The sequence below is a fragment of the Nerophis ophidion genome, linkage group LG06, assembly GCF_033978795.1.
Source record: "Nerophis ophidion isolate RoL-2023_Sa linkage group LG06, RoL_Noph_v1.0, whole genome shotgun sequence".
NCBI classification, from domain to species: Eukaryota; Metazoa; Chordata; class Actinopteri; order Syngnathiformes; family Syngnathidae; genus Nerophis; species Nerophis ophidion.
This window is the reverse complement of record NC_084616.1, coordinates 21,724,542-21,737,162: the sequence shown is the minus strand read 5'-3', so window position 1 is coordinate 21,737,162 and position 12,621 is coordinate 21,724,542. Positions and strand designations below refer to the sequence as shown.

General features: G+C 39.4%; 1 protein-coding gene and 4 non-coding genes across 5 annotated transcripts in view; all 5 read left to right on the top strand.

The window, feature by feature from the left end:
- The window catches only part of LOC133554370 (zinc finger protein 180-like), a 130,523-nt gene that overhangs the window by 68,327 nt on the left and 49,575 nt on the right, over nucleotides 1–12,621 (top strand). The window lies entirely within an intron of this gene.
- trnas-gcu (transfer RNA serine (anticodon GCU)) lies at nucleotides 183–264 on the top strand. Its single transcript has one exon. It is a non-coding gene; the product is annotated as a tRNA-Ser (tRNA).
- trnas-gcu (transfer RNA serine (anticodon GCU)) lies at nucleotides 2,445–2,526 on the top strand. The gene has a single exon. It is a non-coding gene; the product is annotated as a tRNA-Ser (tRNA).
- Nucleotides 5,673–5,754, top strand: trnas-gcu (transfer RNA serine (anticodon GCU)). The gene has a single exon. It is a non-coding gene; the product is annotated as a tRNA-Ser (tRNA).
- trnas-gcu (transfer RNA serine (anticodon GCU)) lies at nucleotides 7,254–7,335 on the top strand. The gene has a single exon. It is a non-coding gene; the product is annotated as a tRNA-Ser (tRNA).

Here is a 12,621-nt window from a genome sequence, read left to right as displayed (position 1 = left end):
CCAAAACCCAAAATACATGTACTCCAAAACCAGGAGGGTTTGCTCTTTTTTAATTTCGTAAAAATAACACAACAATATCTTAATTCCTTGAAAGGTCCATGTGGTTACATGCTGTGATGTAGACCTTGATCGTAAAAAGTGTTATTTGAAGTCTCTGAGCAGCTTTTGACATGACAGGAGAAGATGAGGTGGCCGAGTGGTTAAGGCGATGGACTGCTAATCCATTGTGTTCTACATGCATGGGTTCGAATCCCATCCTCATCGAGCTATTGTTCTATTTAGTGACGAAAGGTTGTGAACGTGCAGAATAAAATAACAATGTTTGACTTTGGTTACAGAGTATCGCACCGACTTTCTAGAGCTGAGCTGACATTACTTAACCTTTCTTCATGTTTCCTCAAAACGACTTCTCAGCTTTAATGGAAAAAAAATGCTCATTTACCTATTTTTACTTATAAAAAACCTTTTGTTGACAAGAAAAAAATACTTACACAACATTTGAAGAATTCAGGTATCGATTCCACTACCTCTCACATGCAAAGCGATTGTTCTACCATTGGAGCCAATTCCCCCTTTGTCTGTGAGATAGACGTAGAAATTTGGGTTGAATCCCACTCTCATCTCTACTTTTTTTGAAAGTTTTTACAATAATACAACTTTATTTAAATTTTTCAACACATCAATGTTAATGGATGTTCTCATTCATCCAGGTCATTGTAATATTGGGGCTTTCAATCAATTGCAACTGGACTGATTGGTCTTAAAGGATGTTTTGCTTCTCATCCAAGTAGATTTCACCAGTTAATGCTCATAGACTCATTCAGACTGGTCAGATCTAGTCTTGGACTTAGAATTGTCAATTCTAGCATGTCCTTCAGTTGTAACAAAGGCACACAAGAGCATCTGTGACCAGAAAGTTTCTAAGTCCTGTTGTTTGTTGGAGGCTAAATTACAGAGTCTTTTATGAATTGTTGAAAGGACAGTGTTGTACATGGGAGTTAGGTGGTATCACAGAGCACCTCCACAGGGTTGTTTTTTTAACCTTGATGTAGATGGCTTTCTTCACTGAATTTTTGGTGACAGGGGAAAAAAAATATGAACAATGGAGAATGCAGGTATCGATCCCACTACCTCTCGCATGCGAAGCAAGCGCTCTACCATTTGAGCTAATTCCCCTCCTTTCAATGCCTGGCCTTAACAATTTATTTCATAAGCACCCCGCCTACAGGATGTGGAATTTTGAACATCTACTAGACCAAGTGTGGGCAGCATGGTGGTTAGGAGTTAGTGTATGTGCCTCACAATACGAAGGTCCTGAGTTCAATCCCGAACTCGGGATTTTTCTGTGTGGAGTTTGAATGTTCTCACCGTGACTGTGTGGGTTCCCTCCGGGTATTTTGGCTTCTTCCCACCTCCAAAGACATGCATCTAGGGAAATCACACTCCTTCGCAGGAGTGTGAATGTTGTCTATCCATCAGTGTTGGCACTGCGATGAGGTGGCGACTTGGCCAGGGTGTGAAACGCCTTCTGCCCGAATACAGCTGAAATAGGCTGTAGCAACCCCCTGTGACCCTAAAAGAGACAAGTGTTAGAAAATGGATAGATGGATGGAGTAACAATGTCAGTGGTAACAGAGTATCAGACTATCTTAAGTCAATGACTATGTAGAGCTGAGCTGTTATGATCGTACCTTTTGTTCATGTTCTCCTAAAATGTCTACTCAGCTTTGACATACAAAGATCTGCTCACTTGAATTGACAGTAAAAAACTAATAGTCTAATATTTTGAGAATGCAGGTATAGATTCTACTACCACTCACACAGAGAGTAAGCACTGTGCCAATTGAGATAATTCCCGCTGTTGTAAAGTCATTTTGTTACTTTTGAGTAGGTTTGACTTCCATCCTCATCAGGACGTCAGGTTCCCTTGAGTTGGCCTCAACTGATGCGAGATGGTAAAAATATAGATCAGATTAACAATGTTTGACTGTGGTTACAGAGTATCAGACTGTCATGTGTTAATGACTTTGTAGAGCTGAGCTGGCATTACTTTACCTTTCTTTATCTGTCTACAAATTGATCAAAATGGCTCCTCAGCTTTAACATACAAAATGTGTTAGGCAGGAATGTACTGCTCATTTACCTATTTTTAACTTTTTGATATTTCTCAAAAACATTTTTTATGTCTTCTTATTGATATACTTTTTTAAATGTACTTGTCGTCCGACAATATTTTTGGGGGAACCAACCAGGTAGACTTGACAGGTCTGCCTGTTTGGCCACGTCTAAAGAAACAGCGGACAGGCAACATGTCTCAGTGTAAAAATAACACAACAATATCTTAATTCCTCAAAAGGTCCATGTGGTTACATGCTGTGATGTAGACCTTGATCATAAAAAGTGTTATTCGAAGTCTCTCAGCAACTTTTCACCCAACAGGAGGAGATGAGGTGGCCGAGTGCTTAAGCCGATGGACTGCTAATCCATTGTGTTCTACACGCGTGGGTTCGAATCCCATCCTCATTGAGCTGTTGTTCTATTTAGTTGCCCTCTAGTGACGAAAGGTTGTGAACGTGCAGATTAAAATAACAATGTTTGACTTTGTTTACAGAGTATCGCACTGTCAAGTTTCACCGACTTTCTAGAGCTGAGCTGACATTACTTAACCTTTCTTCATGTTTCCTCAAAATGACTTCTCAGCTTTAATGGAAAAAAGAATGCTCATTTACCTATTTTCACTTATGGGAAACCTTTTGTTGACAAGAAAAAAATACTTACACAACATTTGGAGAATTAAGGTATCGATTCCACGACCTCTCACATGCAAAGCGATCACTCTACCATTGGAGCCAATTCCCCGTTTGTCTGTGAGATAGACGTAGAAATTTGGGTTTAATCTCACTCTCACCTGTACTGTTTTTGAAGGTTTTTATAATAATAAAACTTTAATTAAAATTTTCAACACATCAATGTCCATGTATGTTCTCATTCAGGTCATTGTAATCTCGGGGTATTTAATCAATTGCAACTGGACTGATTGGTCTTAAAGGATGTTTCGCTTCTCATCCAAGTAGATTTCACCAGTTCATGCTCTTAGACTCAGTCAGACTGGTCGGATCTAGTCTTGGACTTAGAATTGTCAATTCTAGCATTCCCTTCAGATGTAACAAAGGCACACAAGAGCATCTGTGACCAGAAGGTTTCTAAGTCCTGTTGTTTGTTGGAGGCTAAATTACAGAGTATTTTAAGAATTGTTGAAATGACAGTGTTGTATGTGGGAGTTAGGTGGTATCGCAGACCACCACCTCAAGGTTGGTTTTTTAACCTTGATGTAGATGGCTTTCTTCACTGAATTTTTGGTGACAGGGAAAAAAAACCTAATAATATGAACAATGGAGAATGTAGGTATCGATCCCGCTACCTCTCGCATGCTAACCAAGCACTCTACCATTTGAGCTAATTCCCCTCTTTTCACCACTTGGCTTTAACAGTTTATTTGATAAACACCCCACTTACAGGATGTGGAATTTTAAAAATCTACCAGACCAAGTGTGGGCAGCATGGTGGTTAGGAGTTAGTGCATGTGCCTCACAATACGAAGGTCCTGAGTTCAATCCCGAGTTCGGGATCTTTCTGTGTGGAGTTTACATGTTCTCCCTGTGACTGCGGGGCCAATCTAAAGACATGCACCTGAGGATAAGTTGATTGGCAACACTAAATTGACCCTGTTGTGTGAGTGCGAGTATGAATGTTGTCTATCTACTGTATCTGCTTTGGCCCTGCGATGAGGTAGCGACTTGTCCACGGTGTACATCGCGTTCTGCCCGAATTTAGCTGAAATAGGCTCCAGCACCCCTCTCGACCCCGGACAGGACAAGCACTAGAAAATGGATGGATGGATGAATAGACCAAGTGGAAACACAAACGATGAGATGAGGTGGTGGAGAGTTTGAGGTGATGCTTTATTATGTTTGGCTAGGTTTGGTTATTAAGCTAGTGTTTGGATTTTAAATAAAGTTTCATGTAGGTTATGGTTTTCAGCGTAGGGCTAAGGTTTTGAATTTGGGTTTTCTTTCCTCTGTTATTCACATGAATGTCAGTTTGAATTTCATTGGCCTCTTCTAAGTCAAGGTTGTGAAAATGTAGATCAGAGTAACAATGACAGTGGTAACAGAGTATCAGACTTTCATAAGTCAATGACTATGTAGAGTTGAGCTGTTATGATCGTACCTTTTTTTCATGTTCTCCTAAAATGTCTACTCAGCTTTGACATACAACGATCTGCTCACTTGAATTGACAGTAAAAAACTAATGGTCTTATATTTTGAGAATGCAGGTATAGATTTTACTACCACTCACACACAGAGTAAGTACTGTACCGATTGTGCTAATTCCCCCTGAAGTTAAATCATTTTGTTATTTTTGAGTAGGTTTGACTCCCATCCTCATCAGGACGCCAGGTTCCCTTGAGTTGGCCTCAACTGATGCAAGATTGTAAAAATGTAGATCAGAGTAACAATGTTTGACTGTGGTTACAGAGTATCATACTGTCAAATGTGGATGACTTCGTAGAGCTGAGCTGGCATTACCTCACCTTTCTTCATCTGTCTCCAAATTGATCAAAAGGACTCCTCAGCTTTAACATACGAAATGTGTTGGACAGGAAAGTACTGCTCATTTACCTATTTGTAACTTTTTTGATGTCTCTCAAAACATTTTCTATGTTTTCTTATTGATATATTTTTCAAATGTTCTTGTCGACAAGACAATATTTTCGGGGGAACCAACCAGGTAGACTTGACAGGTCTGCCTGTTTGGCCACGCCTATAAGAACAGCTGACAGGCAACATGTCACAGTGGTCAGGTGACCCTTCAGAAGAAGACTGCAGATGACAGTCCAAACATGTCAGGTAAAAATTCCATCCAATATACCAAAATTAATCAATCAAAGTTTATTTATATAGTCCTTAATCACAAGTGTCTCAAAGGGCTGCACAAGCCACAATGACATCCTCGGCTCAGATCCCACATAAGGGCAAGAAAAAACTTAACCCAACGGGCGTAATTAGAAACCTTAGCGAAGACCGCAGATGTGGGGACCACTCCTGGGCGACCGGTGCAAAATATTGTCTGACTACAAGAAAATGTGAAAAGTTTTGGATGTCTTTTGTTGACAAAAAAATCCATCCATCCATCCATTTCCTACCGCGTGTCCTTTTAGGGGTAGTTGGGGGTGCTGGAGCCTATTTCAGCTGGCATCTGAGACCAGGATGTTTCTCACTCGTGTTATTTGCTGGAGGCAAAATTGCAGAGTCCTTTAGGAATGGTTGAAAGGACAGTGTTGTTTGTGGATACTAAGTTGTTTCACAGACCGCATCCTCTGTCTTCCATGTCAAGGTTGATTTTGACGTTTTGCCCCTCATCCAAGTAAGCTTCATCAGTTTGTGCTCATAGGCTTAGATTGGTCAGATCATGTCCAACGGTTGGTGCCATAACCCAAAATACATGTACTCCAAAAACCAGGAGGGTTTACTCTTTTTTAATTTTGTAAAAATAACACAACAATATCTTAATTCCTCGAAAGGTCCATGTGGTTACATGCTTTGATGTAGACCTTGATCATAAAAAGTGTTATTGGAATTCTTACAGCAACTTTTTACTTGACAGGAACAGATGAGGTGGCCGAGTGGTTAAGGCGATGGACTGCTAATCCATTGTGATATTCATGCATGGGTTCGAATCCCATCCTCATCGAGCCGTTGTTCTATTTACTTACCCTCTATTGACAAAAGGTTGTGAACGTGCAGATTAAAATAACAATGTTTGACTTTGGTTACAGCGTATCGCACCGTCAGGTGTCACCGACTCTTTAGAGCTGAGCTGACATTACTTAACCTTTCTTCATGTTTCCTCAAAATGACTTCTCAGCTTTAGTGGAAAAAAGAATGCTTATTTACCTATTTTCACTTATAGGAAACATTTTGTTGACAAAAAAAATACTTACACAACATTTGGAGAATTAAGGTATCAATTCCACGACCTCTCACATGCAAAGATGATCGCTCTACCATTGGAGCCAATTCCCCCTTTGTCTGTGAGATAGACGTAGAAATTTGGGTTGAATCTCATTCTCATCTCTACTGTTTTTGAAGGTTTTTACAATAATATGACTTTATTTAAATGTTTCAACACATCAATGTCTATGGATGTTCTCATTCATCCAGGTCATTGTAATCTTGGGGCATTCAATTAATTGCAACTGGACTGATTGGTCTTAAAGGATGTTTCGCTTCTCATCCAAGTAGATTTCACCAGTTCATGCTCATAGACTCAGTCAGACTGGTCAGGGCTAGTCTTAGACTTAGAATTGTCAGATCTAGCATTTCCTTTAGTTGTAACAAAGGCACACAAGAGCATCTGTTACCAGAAGGTTTCTAAGTCCTGTTGTTTGTTAGAGGCTAAATTGGAGAGTCTTTTAGGAATTGTTGAAAGGACAGTGTTGTATGTGGAAGTTAGGTGGTAACACAGACCACCTCCTCAGGGGTGTTTTTTCAACATTGATGAAGATGGCTTTCCTCACTGAATTTTTGTTGACAGGGGGAAAAAAACTCATAACATAAAAGTTGAAGAATGCAGGTATAGATACCACAACCTCTCTCAGGCGAAGCAAGCGCTCTACCATTTGAGCTAATTCCCCTCCTTTCATGATTTTGCTTTCACAATTTCTGTGATGAAGACCCCACTTAAAGGATGTGGAATTTTGAAAATCCATTCGACCTAGTGTGGACAGCACAGTGGAACAGGATTTAGTGCATGTGCCTCACATTACATAGGTCCTGAGTTCAATCCCATGCTCGGGATCTTTCTGTGTGGAGTTTGCATGTTCTCCCCGTGACTGCGTGGGTTTCCTCCGGGTATTTTGGCTTCTTCCCACCTCCAAAGACATGCACCTAGGGAATTCACACTCCTTCGCAGGAGCGTGAATGTTGTCTATCTATCTGTGTTGGCCCTGCGAGGAGTGGCGACTTGTACAGGGTGTGGAACGCCTTCTGCCCGAATACAGCTGAGATAGGCTGCCCAAAATACATGTACTCCAAAAACCAGGAGAGTTTACTCTTTTTTAATTTTGTAAAAATAACACAACAATATCTTAATTCCTCGAAAGGTCCATGTAGTTACATGCTGTGATGTAGACCTTGATCGTAAAAAGTGTTATTCGAAGTCTCTCAGCAACTATTGACGTAATAGGAGGAGATGAGGTGGCCGAGTGGTTAAGGCGATGGACTGCTAATCCATTGTGTTCAGCACGCGTGGGTTCGAATCCCATCCTCATCGAGCTGTCGTTCTATTTAGTTGCCCTCTTGTGACGAAAGATTGTGAACATGTAGATTAAAATAACAATGTTTGACTTTGTTAAATGGTATCGCACTGTCAAGTCTCACCAAATTTCCAGAGCTTGGATGACATTACTTTTGTTCATGTTTTCTCAAAATAACTTCTCAGCTTTAATGGTAAAATATATGGTCATATACCTATTTTCACTTATAGGAAACCTTTTGTTGACAAGTAAAGAAAAAATACACAACATTTGGAGAATTCAGGTATCGATTCCACTACCTCTCACATGCAAAGCGATCACTCTACCATTGGAGCCAATTCCCCCTCTGTCTGTGAAATAGACCTAGAAATTTGGAATGAATCCCACTCTCATCTGTACAAAGGTTCTTGCAGTAATACAAGTTGATTTAAATTTTTCAACACATCAATGTCTATGGATGTTCTCATTCATCCAGGTCGTCGTCATCTCAGGGCATTCAATCCATTGCAACTGGACTGATTGGTTTATCCTAGAACATGGGTGTCAAACTCTGGCCCGCGGGCCAAATTTGGGTCGTCGTGCAATTTCATTTGGCCCTTGAGGCAATATCAAATTAACATTAGAGCTGGCCCGCCGGTACTATACAGCGGCAGAGCTGCTGTAACACTGCATTCGCCGCTAATGCTCATACTTGCCAACCCTCCCGATTTTCCAACCATTCTACCGAATTTCTCCAGATTTCTACCCGGACAACAATATTGGGGGCGTGCCTAAAAGGCACTGCCTTTAGCGTTGTCTACAATATGTTGTCACATCTGCTTTTCCTCCATACAAACAGCGTGCAAGCCAAGTCACATAATATATGCGACTTATACACACACTTAAGTGAATGCCAGCATACTTTCTCAACAGCCATACAGGTCAGACTGATGGTGGCCGTATAACCAACTTTAACACTGTTACTTATATGCGCCGCACTGTGAACCCAGACCAAACAAGAATGACAAACACATTTCGGGAGAACATCCGCACCGTAACACAACATAGACACAACAGAACAAATACCCACAACCCCTGCAGCACCAACTCTTCCGGGACACTACAATATGCACCCCCCGCTACCACCTAACCCAGCCCCCCACCCCCAACCCCACCCATCTCATTGTTATTTTATTTTAAGATTTATTGGCCTGTGGAAAAATGTAATGTTGATATTTACCTCAGAAGGCTGCAAATAGAAAAGAGGCATTAAATGTTTTATTTAAATTGTATTTATTTTACCATTGATGTTATTTTTGTTTTTTGAAAGTTGATTTTGCACTATTAAGTTATATAAGTATTGCTTGTTCCATATTCAGTGTTGAAGCAAATCAGTGTAGCAAACTGAGCAATAATTAACATTTTATTCATGCATTTTCTCTTGCTACTTCAAGGTTTAAATGTTTGATTTATTCATTATTGTTATTTTATTTTCAAATGTATTCTTAGCCTGAGGAAAAAGTTCATTTTGATATTTACCTCAGAAGGCTGCAAATAGATATAAGGCACTCAATTTTTATTTAAATTGTATTTGATATGCCATTGATATTTTTTAATTATTATTATTTGAAACTCGATTTTGCATGTCACTATAAAGTTTTATAAGCCTTGCTTGTTCAATAGAACTTGTTTGGTTCCCTATTAAAAGGTTCATTTGTTCAACCCTTGGCCCGCGGCTTTGTTCAGTTTAAAATTTCGGCCCACTCTGTATTTGAGTTTGACACCCCTGCATTAGACCATAATTTAACTTGTATTTCAACTTTCATGTTACATAGTCGTTTTGCTAAAGGAGTTCTGTATTTAATGGCGTCGATGTACATAGACTGGCAGTGTGGCGATGGTGGGGAAAATGGTGATATAGCAGAATCAGAAGACCAATAGTAACCTATTCTTATGTTTATTTGCAATACAAACTCTGCCGATTTCTCAGGAAAAGCCATAAGATGTGAAATAATTGTCCCAAGTTTCATTGTCCGTCAGTGGAATAGTAATTTATCGGCGGTCTGGCGTTTTCTCCCGCTTCGGTAATGGAGTTTGGTTATGTGTTTGAGCAGAGCAGATACTGTAGATGTTTCTGGTGTTTTAAAAATGCTTAATCATGCCGAGTTTAATTTTGCGTCATAACAGTTTCTCTTACTGTGGTGAAATGTCACAATGTAACAATAAAGTTTAATACAGTTATTTGAGCCAAGGCGATAAAGATTTTTTATTTAATTTCCTCTTGAAAAACCGGACAGCGAATATTATCCATTGAACGAACTAAAGCCAGAATTACTTGCAAAAGATTTGTTCCTACATTGATTCACAAAACCCAACACTGTCTCAACCAAAGATTTTTGAAAAGTACTTTCTTTTCTCAATTTGGAATTTTTTTACTGGCTTGTGCTACACAGACGCACTGAACTACTCTCTCAAATAATTGAGTTCACCAAAAAAAAGAAGAGAAAACATGATGGGAGAGTGAATTTACATTCAGTTATGCACTGTTTGTACAGTGAAATGTTACAATCTAACAATAAAGTTTAATAATTGTATTTAAGGGAAGAACAGCCTTCACATTTTTTTTAATTACTCTTAAAAAAACGGACAGAGAATGGCATCAATTGAATGAACTAAAGCCAGAAATATTTTTTACATTTATTCACAAAACCCAACTGTGGAGGGGGGCGTGGCCTGCGGGCCTGCTGCGGAATGGGGTGTGCCAGTACCGGCCTTGAAGACAGCGACATATGCATAGATGGCCCAGGTGGGCCTGGTTAACGAATCACATGTCGCCTTTATTAGCAGCAGCCGTGATGAGACAAGTAGTTGGAGTTGGAAGTGCTGCTGGGCAGACGCAGAAAAGACTTGTTGCTGGAAATCAAAAGTATTGCACCTTGTGAGAACAAAATAAAACAGTGTTATACCCTGAATTCCTGGCTCTAGAGGGCATAGAGGGCAACCTCTACATTTGGCGCCCAACAAGCCAGAGCACCCAATGAGATGGAAGCCGACCCCCTGACGGCTTTGTAGAGTGTTCTCGCGGAGGTGAAAGTGGCCAGCTGTCAACAGCTGGAGGCAGTCGGCCAACAAGGCTTTATATATCATTTGAGCAGTTGTTTTTTATACAAGATTATTTATTTTTTAAATATGTGACTTTATGAATCATTTAGTGGGTCTTGATAATCCATTCTATTATTTATCTTTTTATTACCCTCTTTTGTAATATGAATATTGTTTTGTGATTGTTTTATAAGTGTCAGAGTTATATGTTGACGAACCCCAAGATGCAGGGATGGAGGCAGGCATGGAATGTGAAAACATGATTTAATGAAATACTAAGACAAAAACAAAACCTATAGGGTACAAACACAAAGCGCGCAAAAGACGGATTTTCAAACAAAAGGAGCTAGCCTGGGAGCTAGAAAATAACGAACAGGAGCTTAGCGTGGAAGCTAGTGGGTAGCAAACAGGCAAACAGAAGTCGTACTTGTATAATGAAAAATAAAACGGAAGCAGGGAACAAAAAACATTAAGCTACAAACATCAACTCAAAAGAGCTTACCGCTACGCTGCAAAGACAAGGTACGACACGACAGGAGCGATAACACATCACAAGAGTGACTAGACGTGACATTGACAAGAAAATACAAATGAAAATACGATGATCCAGCAACTGACACAAGACGAAGAGGGTACAAATAGGAGCGGGGTGATTGGCAACAGGTGTGACCAGGTGCCAATCAGCCGCAGCTGAGGAGGAACACAGCACTCAGGGAACAAGACAGGAAGCTGACAAAATAAGAGCACTAGACAGGAACTAAAGACAGGAGATACTAAACAGAGGAAACACACAAACGCAGAGGAAAAAAATAAAACAGACAAACTGTTAGGGGAAAGCCTGACAATAAATATGTCCCCAAACCTTTATGCAATAAACAATGTATGCTTCAACAAACGTTGGGAAAAATAAATGTACTTAATATTTGTGAGCAGGGGCGTCACTAGACCTAATACTGTACTGGGGCACACCTGGGGCACAAATAATTCATGTGAGCGTGCAAAGCGCGCAACAACATTTTTAGCACTTATTTATCATAGAAAATACATTAATAGTGCTTTAAACTATGAAATCATATCAGATTATGTTGTATGGATCTTTGATTAACCACCTGAAATTAACTAATGCATTTGACCTACTTGTGCACTTTTTTTACTCCAGACTTCTAAACTGCTGCTGGTAAAAGCAAAAAGGAAGAGCAATGAATCTTTTTGAAATATATATTGCAGTAATCATCTGCAAAATTAACATCTACAAAAGTAAAACAAAAAATAAAGCACCCCTACATCTCTGGGTTCTTTTATATTATTTAATTTCCATTTATGGCAGTGTGGTTAATCCTATTTCAGATACACAAAACTGTAAAATATACACAAAACAATAAAGCCACAGTAGTAGAATAAATGAACAACTGTTGTGTGTCTGTTCAGGGAATCATTTTCTGAGAAGTAAACTGTAACGTCTCCTTTTCATTTTTGCAAAGTGGTCAATCACTCTGGACAGACATGGAAATATTACAGTAACTGTTATACAGTTGACCAGTGGTTCCCAACTGGTGGGTCGTGACATAAAAGTGGATTGTGTGTCATTTTCAGTGAGTCGCAGTCAGATGTTTGCATGAAAAAAAAAAAGTTTAGGGAGAAAAAAATCAAATTGTGGCAACAAAACCAGATATTTTTTGCCATTTTTCTAGTGACTATTAGTGAGTATTTTAGCAAAAGGCAAAACGACTAACAAGTTGGAGGAGGACTCAGGACAGACATGGAAATATATTGTTTAAAAATCTAAATGGGGCAAAAAAACCCGATATTTTCAGCCATTTTTCTGAAAACAAATACAGAAATGTTACTATTTTTTCTGGAAACAAAACCAGATGCTTTAGCTGTAGCCATTTTTCTGGTGACAAAACAAGATTATTTTAGTCAAAGTCACACCGATTAACAAGACAAGTCTACTGTGCTATTTTTCTGTGAAATAAACACTGGGTGTGAGTTTTCCTTGCCCTTTTGTGGGTTCTTCCGAGGATGTCGTAGTCGTAATGGTTCGTACAGTCCTTTGAGACATTTGTGATTTAGGGCTATATAAATAAACATTGATTGATTGATTGAATGATTTAAAAATTGGCTCACGATTTGATGATATGGAAAAATGTTTTTCTTCCTGAAGATAAACCATTTGAGAAGCACTCAACTCACACATGCTTACTCCAAATCATCACTGATGC